The sequence below is a fragment of the Panthera onca genome, chromosome A1 (assembly GCF_046562875.1).
Source record: "Panthera onca isolate mPanOnc1 chromosome A1, mPanOnc1 haplotype 2, whole genome shotgun sequence".
Lineage (NCBI taxonomy): Eukaryota > Metazoa > Chordata > Mammalia > Carnivora > Felidae > Panthera > Panthera onca.
The window spans coordinates 212,452,637-212,467,613 of NC_138339.1; the positions used below are offsets into that span (position 1 = coordinate 212,452,637).

A 14,977-nucleotide genomic window follows, 5' to 3' on the forward strand; every position below is an offset into this window, starting at 1 on the left:
GCTCCGAGCCTGGAGCCTGCTTCGGATTCTGTGTCTCCCTCTCTCTCTGCCCCTCCTCTACATGTGCTCTGTCTCTGCCTCTCAAAAATAAAGAAAACTAATTAAAAAAATTAAAAAAAATAATAAACCACCATGGATTAGTATACATGATACTAATGTATACATGATACACGATACATGACACACACATGTATATGTAATATATATACATATCTTGTACAAATCACTTATTTTTTAAAGTCAGGCTTATTGAACTACAATTCGCAAGCAGGGAAATTCATTCCTTTTAGTACAGATCAATACATTTTGACAACTGCATAGAGCTGTGTAATCAGCACTGCAGTTAAGGTCTCATATAATTAATGTAGCTTTAAAAAGTTTGAAATTATCCATCTCATTGTTTATAACAGTAGCTTTTCCTTTTAGTTGCTGAGAAGGATTTCATTATATGGATATTCCAGTTTATTTGTCCTCTTGCCCATCAAAGACATTGTGGTGTTTTCAGTTGGGAGTGATTATGAATGCAACCTTTATAAAAAGTTGCATACAGGTGTTTATATGAACATGTAGTTTTCTTTCAGTTAAACAACAGAGGATTTCTGGGTCATATGGAAGATATGTACTTATGTATTTATAAGAAACTGCCAAATACTTTTCAAAGTTCTGTGGCATTTTTGTTACCATCATTGATGTATGAGTATTTGTTCCTGTTGCTCCCATCCTTGCCATACTTGTTATTATCAGTTTTTAAGGCAATTCTAATAGGTAAGTTCTGGTAGGTCAGGTTATCTCACTGTGGTTTTACTTTACATTTCTTTAATGACTAATGATATTTGTCATTATCAGCATCTTTTCATGTGCTTCTTGGCCATCTGTATAAATTCATACAAATCAATTTTTGAAAACCAAACAAGCCACTAGAAAAATGGGCAAATTATATGAACAGGCTATTTCCATCAAAGGAATTCAGAATAATCAATGTTAATAAATATCTAAAAATATGTTCAATGGTACCGTAGCCAGAGAAATACAGGGAAATAAAATATTATTTTAGGTCCCTCAGATTGGCAAAACTGTTTTTAATAAGGATTAAAAGAAATGGAAATTTGTGCACACTGCAGGTGGGAATATAAATCAGTACAACCTCTTGGAGACCTATTTGGTAATACCTAGTAAGTTGAAGACGTGTCTGTTCTATGATCCAACAGTTCCACTCATATATACATATGGGCCCAAAGAGATATGTATAAGGATGTTTACTGCAAGATTGTAGTAACATAAAATAGAGACATTTAATAGTAGTAGAGTGGATAAATAAAGTCATTTATTAATACAATTGAATGAAATGAATCAATGCATTGATCAGTATGTTGGATTTCTTAATGCTGAATAAAAGAATAGACAACTGATGGGGTACCTGGGTGGCTCAGTTGGTTGAATGGCCAACTTTGGCTCACGTCATGGCCTCACCGTTCCACAGTTCAAGCCCCGTGTTGGGCTCGGTGCTGACAGATCAGAGCCTGGAGCCTGCTTCGGATTCTGTGTCTCCCTCTCTCTCTGCCCCTCCCCCACTCATACTGTGTCTCTCAACAAATAAATAAACAAACAAACATTAAGAATAGGCAAGTTGCTAAATATATACACCACATAACATTTATGTAAAAATTTATACCCTCAAATAGTATATATTATTTACAGGTTCATACCTATGTAGTAAAAGTATAAAGACATGAATGGTTATGATATGCATCAGTTTCAGGATGGTGGTTTCCTATGGAGAGAAAGGAAACAGAAAAGATAGTGAGAATAAAGCTTTATCTGTACCTGGAACATTTTGCTTCTTCAAAACTATGTTATATTATTTTCAGTTTGTTTTAAGTGTTTCATAATTTAAAACTCTACTCCACCAACTCCCACCTGTGCTCCATCTTCTCTCTGCAGAACAACCTGGAACCCAGCTCTAGGATTTATCCTTACTTCAAAATTTCTTTAGGATGCACAAAATACCCTTGGTGTTGACTCTGATCTTGTGCCCCAAATCTAATAACTTTGTTTCCTTATTCACATAATGTAGTTCTTCATTGAACCTTGTTTCTTTGTAACTATGGTGTCGACTGGGGATTGGAGGCTTCCCTTGTTTGGGCCATTTTTCTTTGCCAGCTGATGTCCTACTCCTGCACCCATATGGATAGAGGCCATTTTATCTGTTGATACCCTTTCTTAGTGCTTGCCAGATGTCAGCCTGGGTTGTTGAGTATCTCTTGAGCCTAGATTCCTTGATGTCTTATCAGCTTTTTGGATCTCCTCTTATACCTGGTATTGGATCTTTTGACACCTGTTGCATTCATGAACTATTCTTTGGATGTGAAGCTCAGAGCTCCCACTGGATTTCCATTCAGCTCCATTGCCTAAAGCCTGTCCCAATCTAGTGGAGGAGGGTAATAGATAGCCCAGCTAAGAGTGATGAAAATTTACAGCTCTCAGCACTTGCTAAGCTTTCAGACTTCCTTCCTAACCTGTGTCAGACTGATCAAATTAAAGACTCTTGAGATCCAGACCCTCAAAATAGAAATCCACTTATTAGAACACAGCTGTCTCTCTTTCACTCACTCCTCAGCCTAGAGATAAAGTACTTCTTGGAAATATAACCATTTGTCTTAGAGATGACTGGGGCATTGTGAGTCTTTTTAAGTGTGTGCCCAGGAAGGCACGTTCCCAAGCTACTTGCCTTGTGAAATACAACATCTGTAAGCAATTCCTTTAGGTCTCCTGAATAGCTCTGCCTTTGAACGGCTTGGCCCTTCTGCTGTCTGAAGATTTCTTTCTGGCTCTACCTAGGTGGACTTTTTGCTTCTCCCCAAGATCCCTCTGTTTATTGTCCTCTTAGAGACTATTATGGCTCATGTCTGATTTAGCTTCTTTAGCAACTGAGCCGTACCCAACCTGAAGCCCCATTATCTTCAAATCTATGGACCCTGATTCCAGACCTCCGCTGCTATTTTGTGCCCATTCTTCAGGCAAACATATGAAAAGAGAGAGTGAAAAGATGTAGCAGAGCAGCAGAAACGTGTTTGTTGTATAATTGATGCTATTGCCAAAATCTGAGACCTAGTCTTTTTCTGTGACAGCAATAAACAAGACATCGTCCCTGCCTACCTTCAAGTGGCATACCTGTCAAACTGGTCGTAAAGAAGCAAAAAATGATAGGTGAAACAGGAGCCGGGCAGAGTCAGAGTCTAGAGAGATTTATCTTATGAAGGCTTCCTGCCAAATATTTTTTCAAGAATTCTCAGGGGGAGTCAGATCCTTAGGGATAGGAGGTGATGCCACATCCTTTAAATGGACTGAAGTTTTCTAGGGACCAGATGGCAATAGAAATCCCAGCATTATGGACCTCTGCATCATCTCTGCAGGGTAGTAGCCATGGTCTCCAAATGGCAAGCAGAGGTGAGGTGGCAGTCCCCGTCTGCTTGCATTACATTTTTTGGAGTGTTGGTGTTGTTGTTGCTGTCGTTTCCAGTGCATCCATGAATTTAGTATGCCATGAACTGCGTATTCCTGAATGGTCTTTGTTAACACGAAGGGTAGGAGTTGAATTTGGCAAAACAAAGGAGAGGCTGATGCATTTGAGAGCTGTAGATTCTGAGAGCATTTAGGGGCTGTAGTTGTAGGTCACCCACATGACAGCTATAGTGCTGAGAAGATGATAAGGGTGCCATGCAGCTGGTTGAAAGTTTGTAGGAAGAGAAGTTATGAAGATGTTATGGAGACTAGTAACATCCCGCTAGGGGTGTCCTGGGGTCCCCTGCTGACATATGGTTTCAAGGTCATTTGGGCTTCCTCAAGAGATCCTGTCAAGAATGCTCTTTTGTGGCTTAGAATTCCTCAACCTATTCTATGACCACAAACACTGACAAAGAGAATAAAGCCCAGGAAGTTCCTTAGTTAGAAAATGTAGCTCATGTACATTTGGTGTTCTGAGATAAGGGCAGATGACATTTAAAGAAACAAGTTAGATGGTGGGAAGGAGAAACAATCAGTTGGTTAGCTTGGTAGTGGGAAGAAGAGTGGAGCTGAAGAGACAGCTTTAGGTTTGGCTGGTTATTTCTGCCCAGCTAGCAGTCTGGGTGGTATCTTGGGCCAGGTCCTTTAGACCCGGGAGGTAAAGAAGCGATTCTGTGCAAGGCAGGATATAAATAAGATGTCCTAATAATTTATTTTCTATGCTGAGATATTTTTGAGAAAGAAAAGAGGCGCTAACAATAGGCAAAAACTTTGAGTGTGCCAGGACTGTATGTGATTGCACTGGGTAAAAACAGGGTATAAAGTCACCCTGAATATAAAAGCAGGGGGATCCCCAGACCAGAGCAATGTTGTTGATGCTTTGTGGAGGTAAAAGATGACCAATATGAATATATCCCAGTGGCTCCTGGCATGGGTGGAAGTGAGCCAGCCACTTGTTATTGGAACAGCCATGGAGCTGGTTTTATATTACTGAAAGGCAGGGAGCTTAGTGAGGAAATCCATTATGAAGGTGGCCCAGGGAAACTGAATGCTTGGCAGTGGGCACAGAAAGTCTTTGGCTTGCCTCTCCCAGCAGGTGTTTGTTCTTGCATATGTGTTGTATATCGTTGCATTCCGTTACTTTCACTGTTTGACCCGCGGTTATAAAAGTCATGAGTTAAAGTAAATAGAACCTTAAGTTGGCTGAAGCGAACAAACGAGCAGAGGGCAGAATTCAAGTTAATTTTCTATGACATGCACGTGATTTGCGAGAGACTTCTTTCTGAGGCCAAGTAGAGGATTTACTTGAACTCTTCACATATTATTTGACATTTCAGGATGAGAGACAAGAGGTCCAATACAAGCTAGAACAGAAGATGAAACATTGTGGTGTCACAGAACCCTGCGCCCAATGGAGGTGGTGAATCAGATTGTTGAAAACAAGGAGGGAAAGCATTTGCCAGGTACTAGCAGAAGGGACTGGTATATGGATTCTGTACAGTATCTAAGAAGCAAGTGTTATTTCTGCAGAAAGAGCTATTTGCAAAATGGCATTGTCTGGTCATATTTTAATGTGGGGTTGCTATAGCAGAAAACAGCGTTGACCTTATAAGTAGATAGAGCTAAAAATGCAAGCACTTCAGTGGATGCTGGTGTGGAGAGGTAATAATGATTAAGAATCAGATAGGATATGGGTGCCTGTCTGGCTCAGTTGGAAGAGCATGAGACTCTTGATCTCAAGGTCACAAGTTTGAGCCTGACATTGGGTGTAGAGATTACTAAAAAGTAAAATCAAAAAATAAATAAATAAATAAATAAAACTTGGATAGGGTAATGTACATTTCAGCAGCTTTCAATTATAGCACTTTAATTCCTCCTAGAACCTTGTTGAGAATTCTTAGAATTGCATAAAGAGTTCAGTGAACAAGAAATGCTCCTGATAACTTTAAAAGTTATTTTGAAAATGCAGGCAAATATTAAAGTTTGAATGGCACAGGGTTTGAAACCAAAATCCAATCAGCACCATGTAAAATGCTGACTTCTGTTTCCCATAAAACATTGGCATTTCCTGAGCGCCTGGGTGGCTCAGTCGGTTGAGCGTCTCACTTCAGCTCAGGTCATGATCTCTCGTTTTGTGAGTTTGAGCCCCGTGTCCAGCTTTGTGCTGATAGCTCGGAGCCTGGAGCCTCCTTCAGATTCTGTGTCTCCCTCTCTCTCTCTGCCCCTCCACCCTCCCCCCCCATGCACACTGTCTCTCCCTGTCTCTCAAAAATGAAAAAACATTAAAAAAAAATAGTAATAATGGCATTTCCTCAAGCCATCCACAAAATTTATCAGACTTCATTTTATTGCACACCTATTTTCATCAGGAGTTTATTCGGCAATTTCAAAATAGCTACTGAACAGCTGAAAGAGAGAGAGAAAATTATAGGCCATTAAACTGTTAAATTGGAGCTCTGCAGGAATCCTGTTACGCCCATTATACCCTGCCTATAGGCATGATGTTTCAAGATAACAAGATCTTGGTAAGAATCTTATTACAGCAACTGATAAGGATGGCAACCTGTATAATCAAATGTGAGATAAGGACACATCTTCAAAAGGAAGAATTTTAAAATCAATTTAGAGATAAGAGCAGAATACGAAAAAGAAAGAGATTGGAACTTTATAAATTTGGGCGTAAAAAGGGTATGTTAAAAATAAATTGCATAGATGCTAAGAAATTTGATACCCACTGTTTATAAAGATAACACTTTCCATTCTAATGCAGTACTGATTATTTTCCCCTTTATACTTGAACCCAAATCCACACCCTTCCCTCTGGAAGAACCAAAGTCTAAGACATTTTTGTCTTAGTGGTTTGTCTAGCCCAAACCAGAGATACTGGGCTACTTTGGAGTTCTTGAGGACTGGCTCTGAGGAATCCCACTCTGTCCTGCAGAAGGCTGATGTCACAAGTTCCATTGCAGGGAAGGGGAGCCAATTTGTTCAAGGTTGATCCCAGGAAACCCAAAACAAATAGGAATCAACATTAGTATGGGGCTAGACTAGACATCTCTAGCATGGTTCAATGACTTAAAACCCCAAGTAGAATAAAGCCTAGGAAGAATTTAAGGTATCTTAAAAGTCCTGCTACTTTAGGGCCTAGATTTTTATCACAACGTTTAATGCTTCCTGGACCATAAATAGGCATGCAATCAATATTCATGCTTTGCATGCATGAGTATTACCTACTTTTAAAGATCTAATCACATAAAGACATTTCGGCTGAATTTCGTGTGAGTTAACTAATAAATAAGGATGTTCTTATCTGCATGTTAATATTTCCTTTGAAAAGCAAAGCAGCCAAGCAACAAGGAATGATAGACCCAGGAACAACTTGTTCTAGGATCTGCTTTATCTTGTCATAAATTTATGACACTATTCAAAGGACTTTCCTGGCCCTTTAGATACCTAATCCAGGAGAAGTTATCAAATATCTTTTTTTAAGTAGTAAGCATGTATACTGTTGGCTCACATGAAGAGGAAGTGTATTTCATCTTTGCAAAAGACATTTCTGAAAAGTTATGTATAATGTTTTTTTGCAGATTAAAGCATTTTTCCATTTACTTATACTAAGTGTATTTGAAATGTTTGATTACATCTGTGCTTCTTTGAATTGGAGACGTCAAACATAAGCTTTTTAAAAAAGTTATTTATTTAAGTAATCTTTACACCCAATGTGGGGCTCAAACTCATGACCCCAAGATCAAGTCACATACTCCTCCGACTGAACCAGCCCGGCACCCCTATAATGAAAGCTTTTTATAAAACTTTGTGCTTCTATTTTATAATTAATTCTGTATCAACCATTTAAAATCAGTCGGGCAATGATATCTTTAAGACTTTCTTATGAAGTAATTACATTTATGAATGATTATTTGTTTTTGAATTTCAGACAAGAACGTATTACATTTTCCTAAAAGATAGTACAGAAGTAGTATTTTATTTATTGGAAGTTGAGTCAGTAATTTAGTTATGACAATGATGATTTAAATCAGAAGACTCAAGGGTGCCTGGGTGGCTCAGCTGGTTAAGCGTCTGACTCTTGGTTTCAGCTCAGGTAATGATCTCATGGTTCTTGAGTTCCAAGCTGGTGCTGGGCTCTGTACTGACAGTGTGGATCCTGCTGAGTATTCTCTGCCTCTCCTTCACTCATGTGCTCGCTCTCTCTCTCTCTCTCTCTCTCTCTCCAAAAATAAATAAATAATCTTAAAAAAGAAAGGAAGACTCATTTTACTCTAGTACAATATATAATAGGAGTCAACTTTATTTTGCTCATTCAGAAGTCTAATTTGGAGTGGCACTTCTAAATTATCATCTGTACTATTTGCTAATAATTATAGTCATGATTTTAGAAGTCGTTGGGCATTTAATGAAGACCTACAATATATGAAGCCATTACTAGGTATTATGTTATAATGGTTCAGATGTGTTTCTGTTCTTCAAGAGATTCACTACAAAAGAATTAGGTAAGTATGTAAGTTAAAAGGCATATCAGGTTGTGGTATAATATACATACTTTTAAAACAAAGGCTTGATGAGATACTTTAGCTTTTTTTTTTTTAAAGCTTATTTGAGAGAGAGAGAACATGTGCGCACAGGGATGGGTCGGAGGGGTGGGTGGGAAGGGGAGGGGGGAGGGGAAGAGAGAGAGGGAGAGAGAATCCCAAGCAGGATCTCTGCTGTCAGTGCAGAGCCCAACCCACCCCAGGGCTTGATCTCACAAACCCTGAGACCATGACCTGAGCCAAAATCAAGAATTGGAGGCTTAACCAACTGAGGCAGCCAGGCACCCCAAGGTACTTTATCTTTCAAATTTGAAAAGCATTTTTATATGTTTAAATGGCTGATGAAATTATAATGTCCACAGTTTTCCACTTCCAGTATGTTTTACGTTGGTTTATTAACTACTATTAAATAATGTATGTAAATCACCCACCAAAAGAGGTGGTCTGCTCCATTATCTTTTCCTGTATTTTCCGGTGTTCTACATAATGAGTGTATATTAATTTATTACCACAAAAAAACAAAATCCAAAAACTGAGCAATGTGAAAAAAAAAGGACTTGACTTCTCTCTCTTACAAGAACTGCCAGCTGGGGCCATCACTCAGGCAGGAAACAGGAATTCGGCAAGTGGGCCAAAGGGAGACCTAAGCTTTCAAACAGGAAGCGACATGGAATCTGCTTCTGGCTGTCAGAGATTGCTAGTGTAAAGCTCAAGGGGAAAGCCGATGCCTGCCTTTGTAGTCTAAAGGTCATTAGGGGCATTAAGCTGAGAGGCTAGTTTTGTATAGGTGGAACCAGACTAAACCAGCTAATTTTAGTCTAAATGGTGGGATTTAGTGCCCCTATGTGATCTAGAACAATTCACTGGAACTTGCTGGGCCAAATTTCTTTCCTGTGCATATAATCCAAATGTCTTGGCTCCATTAGACTAAGCAAACAGATGAAAGTAACATTTCTGTTAAATAGCAAAATTACATTGGAGGAGACACTGCCAACTTGATTACTAGAAATTAGCCCACTAAAATGTCCCCTGGGGACACGTGAGACGTTTCTTGTTCCTTGGTACAATCTTAGGTGCACTTAGACAAAGCCTGTGTTCTCTGGTCACACACTGCCTTGGCTCCTTAGTACTGGTCTTCCCCTCTCCACATCACCTTGTATAGGGAGCATGGGAAGGGGACACTTGTGGCCCCTCCTACACCATCCCAGGCATAGAACAAGCTTTCCATTAATTCCTCTTATAACAGGACAGATTTGGTTTATACCATTTATCAAGACTTTACTGAAGATTCCTAGTATTAAAAAATGATTAAAGGAAACAACTTAGGTGATACAAATAAACTTTATTTCACACTTCCTTAAGTGGACAGTTTCCTTTGGAGAACTGCAAAATGGGGCAGAAGTCGGGAAGCTTTTATAGACTAAAGAAAAAAGAGCAGGGAAAAGGAAAAGTGGGAAATATCTGATTGGTTGGGGCCACATTGTCAACTTTGTTTGCTTGTTTTTAATTTTTTAATGTTTATTTATTTCCAAGGCAGAGAGACAGAGCATGAGTGGGGGAGGGGCAGAGAGAGGGAGACACAGAATCAAAAGCAGACTCCAGGCTCTGAGCTGTCAGCACAGAGCCCGATGCGGGGCTTGAACTCACAAAACCATGAGATCATGACCTGAGCCGAAGTCGGATGCTCAATCTACTGAGCCACCCAGGCACCCCAGCTTTGCTTGGAGTGAGAAGAAACAAATAAGCATAGAGCCTAGAGTTGGCTTGGTTTGGGGGGACTGGCTGACTGGATATACTGTGTTTTTGGTCTAGTGGAGCATTTACACAGACACAAAAGTTATTTAAGCTTTGGTTTGCTGAGGTGGCATCCTGGGCGGGAGCAGCTCCACCTTGGGCCTAGAAACTTATTTCAACACTAGCAAGGGAAGGAAAAATAGAACACAGAATAAGCTGTGAAGATACCTCCCTTCCCCCTTCCCCTTCTTTTTCCTTCCTTCCTTCCTTCCTTCCTTCCTTCCTTCCAATGAATAGATAATGAGTAATGAATAACACTTACTATGTGCCAGGCATGTGTAAGTAAAAATAGATGTGGTCCTGCTCATGGATTCTACGGTCTAGCAGAGGAGAAAGACCAAATAATCACTCAAATCAAAATCATTCTAAGTTGCTAAATGCACTGGAGAAAAAGTAGAGTCCAGATGGGGAGGAGCTTACCTAGTCTGGGGAATTAGTACAAGAGTTCTTGAGTTCTTGAGAGTAGAGCTGAATGCTGAGGGATTCTCAGGCATGCAGAGGCTAAGGGGTGGACAGAGAACACTCAGTGCTGAAGGAAGATCTCGTGGGAAGGCTCCAAAGCAGAGAGGATCTGGCCCTATTTTGAGGAAGTGGAAAAAAAACCAGACTTTCTGAGAGAGAGAGAGAACAACAGAAGAGAGTAAGAAAGGTCATTGGTGGAACCATAAGAAGCCACTGAAGCCTTTTAAGCAGGGGGATGACACTGTCAGATCTGAGCTGCCAGAGTAGAAATGCCAGCCCTGTGGGGGAAGAGAGCACACAGTTCAAACAGCAGGCAAGAAAGACAAAGCCAGGAGCGAAGTAACCCTGGCTAGGGTTAGAAATGCTAGGAAAAGTGCTAGGAAAGTGCTAGGAAAAGAAATATAGACTTTGTAAACTGGGTACATTTTATCTTTTAAAGTATTAAGAAAGAATAACGAATGTCCACACAAAACTTAGACACAAATGCTCAAAGCAGCACTATTCCCAAGAGTCCCAAAGTGGACACAACCCACATGTCTATTAACTGATAAACGGAATACAATGGAATCATCATTTGGCAATAAAAAGAAATGAAGTACTTTCTTCATTTAGTCATCACAGGCTACAGCATGGATGACCCTTGAAAACATTTAGCTAAGTGAATGAAGCTGACGCCAATGACCACATATTGTACAATTCCATTTATACGAAGTGTCCAGAACAGGCAAAGGTAGGGACATAAAGGAGATCAGTGGTTGCTTCGGGCTGGGGAGGAGGTGGGGATTGACTGCTAATGACTGTGGATTTCTTTTAGCGGGGACAAAATCGTTCTAAAATTAGATTTTGGTGATGACTGCACAGCTCTGGGAATATACCGAAATAATATTGAATTGTACTCGTCAAGTGGATGAATTGTATGGCATGTGGATTATATCTCAATAAAGCTGCTAAAGCAAAATAATTTTAAAAAGAATCCAGGAACTAGGGACATCTGTAGAAATGGATATCAATCCTAAATTTCTTCTCCCTTCATGTTCGTTGTACTCTAATTGTAGCTAGCAAAAGATACCACAAAGACTGTCCTGCTAAGGGTGAGTTGGGAGGATTTATGGCTCTATTAATACACGTTAGAATGACAGAGTTGAGCCCGTTGTTCATCTAAATTAGCAGTACCACGCAGCTGGTTCGGTTAATCATCATGACTGCAAACAGCACTCAAGAGTGCTCCATTTTTTCAACATTTTCAAAGAATGGTCTTAATTTGTTAAAAGAAGAACTTTTCTCTTTTTAGCATTTTTCCTTTTAAAAAAGAACCCTGTAATGTTCCTTGAAATCTTATTTTCATTAAAATTAAAGTGTTAGCCTAACTTTAAAATGTTGCCTCAGATCTCTTAAATATTTTCCATTCCTTCAGTCTTGATTAGGTACATGTGAACCATTATTTATTAAATAGTACATAGGTTCAAAATAGCTACAGGGAATATGAGGTTGAGCAGGTGGCAATGCTTCCGTTTTCACACTCTGAGAAGGCCAAGATTTCTTAGGGAAGCATTCCTGGTATCTGTATTAATCAGTTTCATAGCTCCTCAGCTGGTGTGTGTGTGTGTGTGTGTGTGTGTGTGTGTGTGTGTGGTGTATGTGCACACAAATCCAATTTCATTTGTCTTGTGCTACGGACCCTCTTAGATTTTATACAAATTTATCACATTTCCCTTTCCAGCTTCCGTGTTACTGGTGCGTGCATGCCAAAGTGTAATTCAGGCTTAACCACTTTGTGTGTAGGCTAGTTAAATTGCCTTGTTTTATGTATGAGGAAGTTGAGACTCAAGAATGATAAGGAACCTTGATTTGGTTGCTTTAGCAGTTAATGAGAGGTCTTCCAGTTCAAACTTGTTCCTGATTTCTGTTTTTTAGTGAACTACCTTCATTTTCTAGCCTTCAACTTCTATCTGTTTAAATCTGATACCCAGGAATAAATATCTACATTGAACATCACTTTATGTTTGTTTTTCTTAGATCTGACTTTAGGAATAGACAAAAGAGGTGGTTATCTCTGTGGTATAAATGGATGAGAAAAAAAATCAAATCTGACTTTCTTTTCGGGACATTCATGTGCCCAAGTAACAAAAAATTTCCATTTATTTCTTTTACTGTCATTAAATAGCAGTCAGTGAAGATGTAGCCAGATGTTTTTAACAGAAGGCATTAAACGGCACCAATGCTCTGACCAAATGGATAATGTCAAGGTCATTGGGAATGAAGTCTTTCAGGATTGTGTCTGTCCTGGACTACAAGTCTCAATCTCCTTGCTTCCTCTGAAACCTAAAAGGTTCTGAAATCAGTTCAGATTCTAAAAGGTTCAGAACCTACAATCAGTTCTCTGCAGGGAAGAGCTTTAAAGACAAAAGTACAGCATAGGTATCTCTTCCCTCTTTAGAATTCTCCACTGCTTTCCATTGCATTTAAATTCCCAACAATTACTTTCCTAGCTTACAAAATCTTACAGGATCTGGCACATATTTATTTACTTCTCCGACCTTATTTCTTCTTACTTTCTCATCTTTTTCCCTCAAATCCAATTTAAGGCCTTTGAATTAGCTGTCTCCTTTGCCTAGAAGGCTCTTCCCTCTGATGTTTGCCTGACTCTTAGGCAAATCACTGCTTACCATCTCCTCCAAAGGTCGGCCCCTCAAGCAGCCACCCAATCACAATCACCATCACATCATTTACTGTATTTTCTTTGCATTGAGCTTAAGGCAAACAAATAGTTTTTCTTTCTGCCTCCCCCCATAAGCTTCCTAGAACCTAGACTCATTTGTCTTCATCACTGCTCAGAAGACAGATGGAGTAGTGTCTAACATTTGTACTATCTCAACAAAAACTTATTGAAGGAAGAAGTAAAGTATGTATGCACCCTTTGTTCCCTGTCCCCCTCTCCCAAACAGTCCAAAACTCATAATGAGGATATACTTCAAAATGCCTTTCTCATCTATCAGGTATTTCCACCTTTTAATAGATGTCCATGAGGAGACTGTGCAACTTGACTGGACCAGCCCTTCCGATTGCAAATGTAAATAATCACACATTAGATTTTCATCTAGAGCTTGGTTTCTCCGTGACCAATGCTTTACTTCCTGATTCCGATGCCGCGTAAATTGGTAAGGGTGAGCACTAGGGCCCGGAGATCCCTTGATGCCAATTGTTGAGGTTCGGATAGGGCCGTGGGCCTGAAGCGCTGTGAGTGGTCCTCCCTAGAGATGCTGGAGAGAAGGGGCGGAGCCACCCCCAAAGGATGAGCCTTACTTGGGCCGTCAGATCTGGTGGGGCTGCCGCTTTGGGAAGAACCACGGCAATCAGAACAAAGCGAGGCTAGCCTGTGGCGAAGAAGCAGCCCAGCTGACCCCAGGGGTAAGACCAAGGGTTCGAAAGCGAGGAGTAAGGGCCTGAAACCAAACCTGCAGAGCCAGCCACAGCTTGGGTATTTTGCCAGAGGAAAGGGTTAAACCGTTTCCATGGTAACGGATCAGGAAGCGCGCAAGACGTTCGCCGCAGGTTCGTAGGTCAGCCTGGAGTTTAAAGCTCCCACGGCTGAGCGGATCCTGGCCAATAGAGCGGCCGCTTGGACGTCACGAGACGCGCGGGGCCGATCCGCTAGCAGCCCCAGAGCACGTGGGAAGGTTTTTCCTGTTCGTTCTTTCATTTTTTAAAAGCCCACCCACTTTTGCGCGGGCTTGGTCACAGAGTTCTTCTCGCGAGAGGCGCCGCACCCTCTCGCGAGAGTGAGTGGGAGGTGTGGGGATTAGGTGGTGTTGCGGTCTGGAACTGCGGCGGCGGAAGCCGGGGGTGGGCAGGGCAGGGCGGGGGCGGGCCCGCGGGGCGGGGAGGCGGGGAGGCGGGGAGGCGGGGAGGGGGGGGAGGGCCGGGGGCTGGTGCGTGAGGGGGCGCCCGCCTGCTCGGCGGCTCGCGCGACTGGTCGTTGCGGGCCGGTGACATGCCTGTGAGCTGCGGAGGCTGCGGCCCCCAGGTGAGGCGGGTGCGGAACCGCCCGCAGCAAAAGCCGCGCGTTGGCCGGGGTGGCGGCGTGGTGCGGGGCCGCGGTGGATGAGGCGGCCCGGCTCGGGCGCCCCAGCCTCTCTGTCTGCAGTCCCTGCTCTGATTGCGGGGCTGCCCAGAGCTGCGCCTTCGCTCGGCGGTGGGAGGAGAGCGGGAGGAGCGGGACGGAGGGAGGAATCCCATGGCACCGGGCCTCGGGGGGAGGGGACATCCTCGGGCTCGAGACGGGTCTTCTGGGTCCGGAGCGTGGGGGCCGAGTTGCATGCAGCCCCTTTGAATGACAGGCTCAGTTTCCATCCCCAGAATGGTCTTCCGAGCCGGGTCTTTTCGGTGCGTAGCGGTGCGTGTGCTTAGTTTGTGTTCGTAGTGCGCGCACAGGAGCGTATACCGGAGGAGGAGGACGTTGCACTTTGTCCCCGAGCAGCATCCTTCACTGTCAGAACCTCCGAGCGTTGGAACCAGGCGCAACCCAAGTCTTGTGACAGAAACGGAAGGCGTCAAGCAGCTCCTCGGAGTGTTGATGTTTGGATTTGCTGTCAAAATTTCTCCGAGGCTGTTTGTTGATGGTTTAAATGCTGGCCATCCATATTGCGAATGGATTTGGTGTACTTTTA

At 41.9% G+C, this 14,977-nt stretch overlaps 1 protein-coding gene and 1 long non-coding RNA gene across 7 annotated transcripts in view; one reads left to right on the top strand and one right to left on the bottom strand.

Annotated features, from left to right (window-relative positions):
- Positions 1-1,362: 1,362 nt before the first annotated feature.
- On the bottom strand, positions 1,363-13,989 carry LOC132682038 (uncharacterized). 2 transcript variants are annotated; one of them, XR_009611415.3, is made up of 3 exons: positions 13,766-13,989; positions 10,269-10,425; positions 1,363-1,771 (listed from the first exon to the last, which is right to left on the bottom strand). It is a non-coding gene; the product is annotated as an uncharacterized LOC132682038 (long non-coding RNA). The 2 variants fall into 2 exon arrangements; XR_009611416.3 differs by lacking the exon at positions 1,363-1,771 and adding an exon at positions 9,343-9,969.
- AKAP11 (A-kinase anchoring protein 11) overlaps positions 13,608-14,977 on the top strand; it is a 50,407-nt gene continuing 49,037 nt past the window's right edge. For 4 of the 5 annotated variants that reach the window (XM_060637095.3, XM_060637094.3, XM_060637097.3 and 1 more), the window contains exon 1: positions 14,221-14,334. The gene's annotated coding sequence lies outside the window, so the exon portion shown is untranslated. Of the gene's footprint in view, positions 13,719-14,220; positions 14,335-14,977 lie in introns of those variants that run through there. The other variant, XM_060637096.3, reaches the window with a different exon arrangement.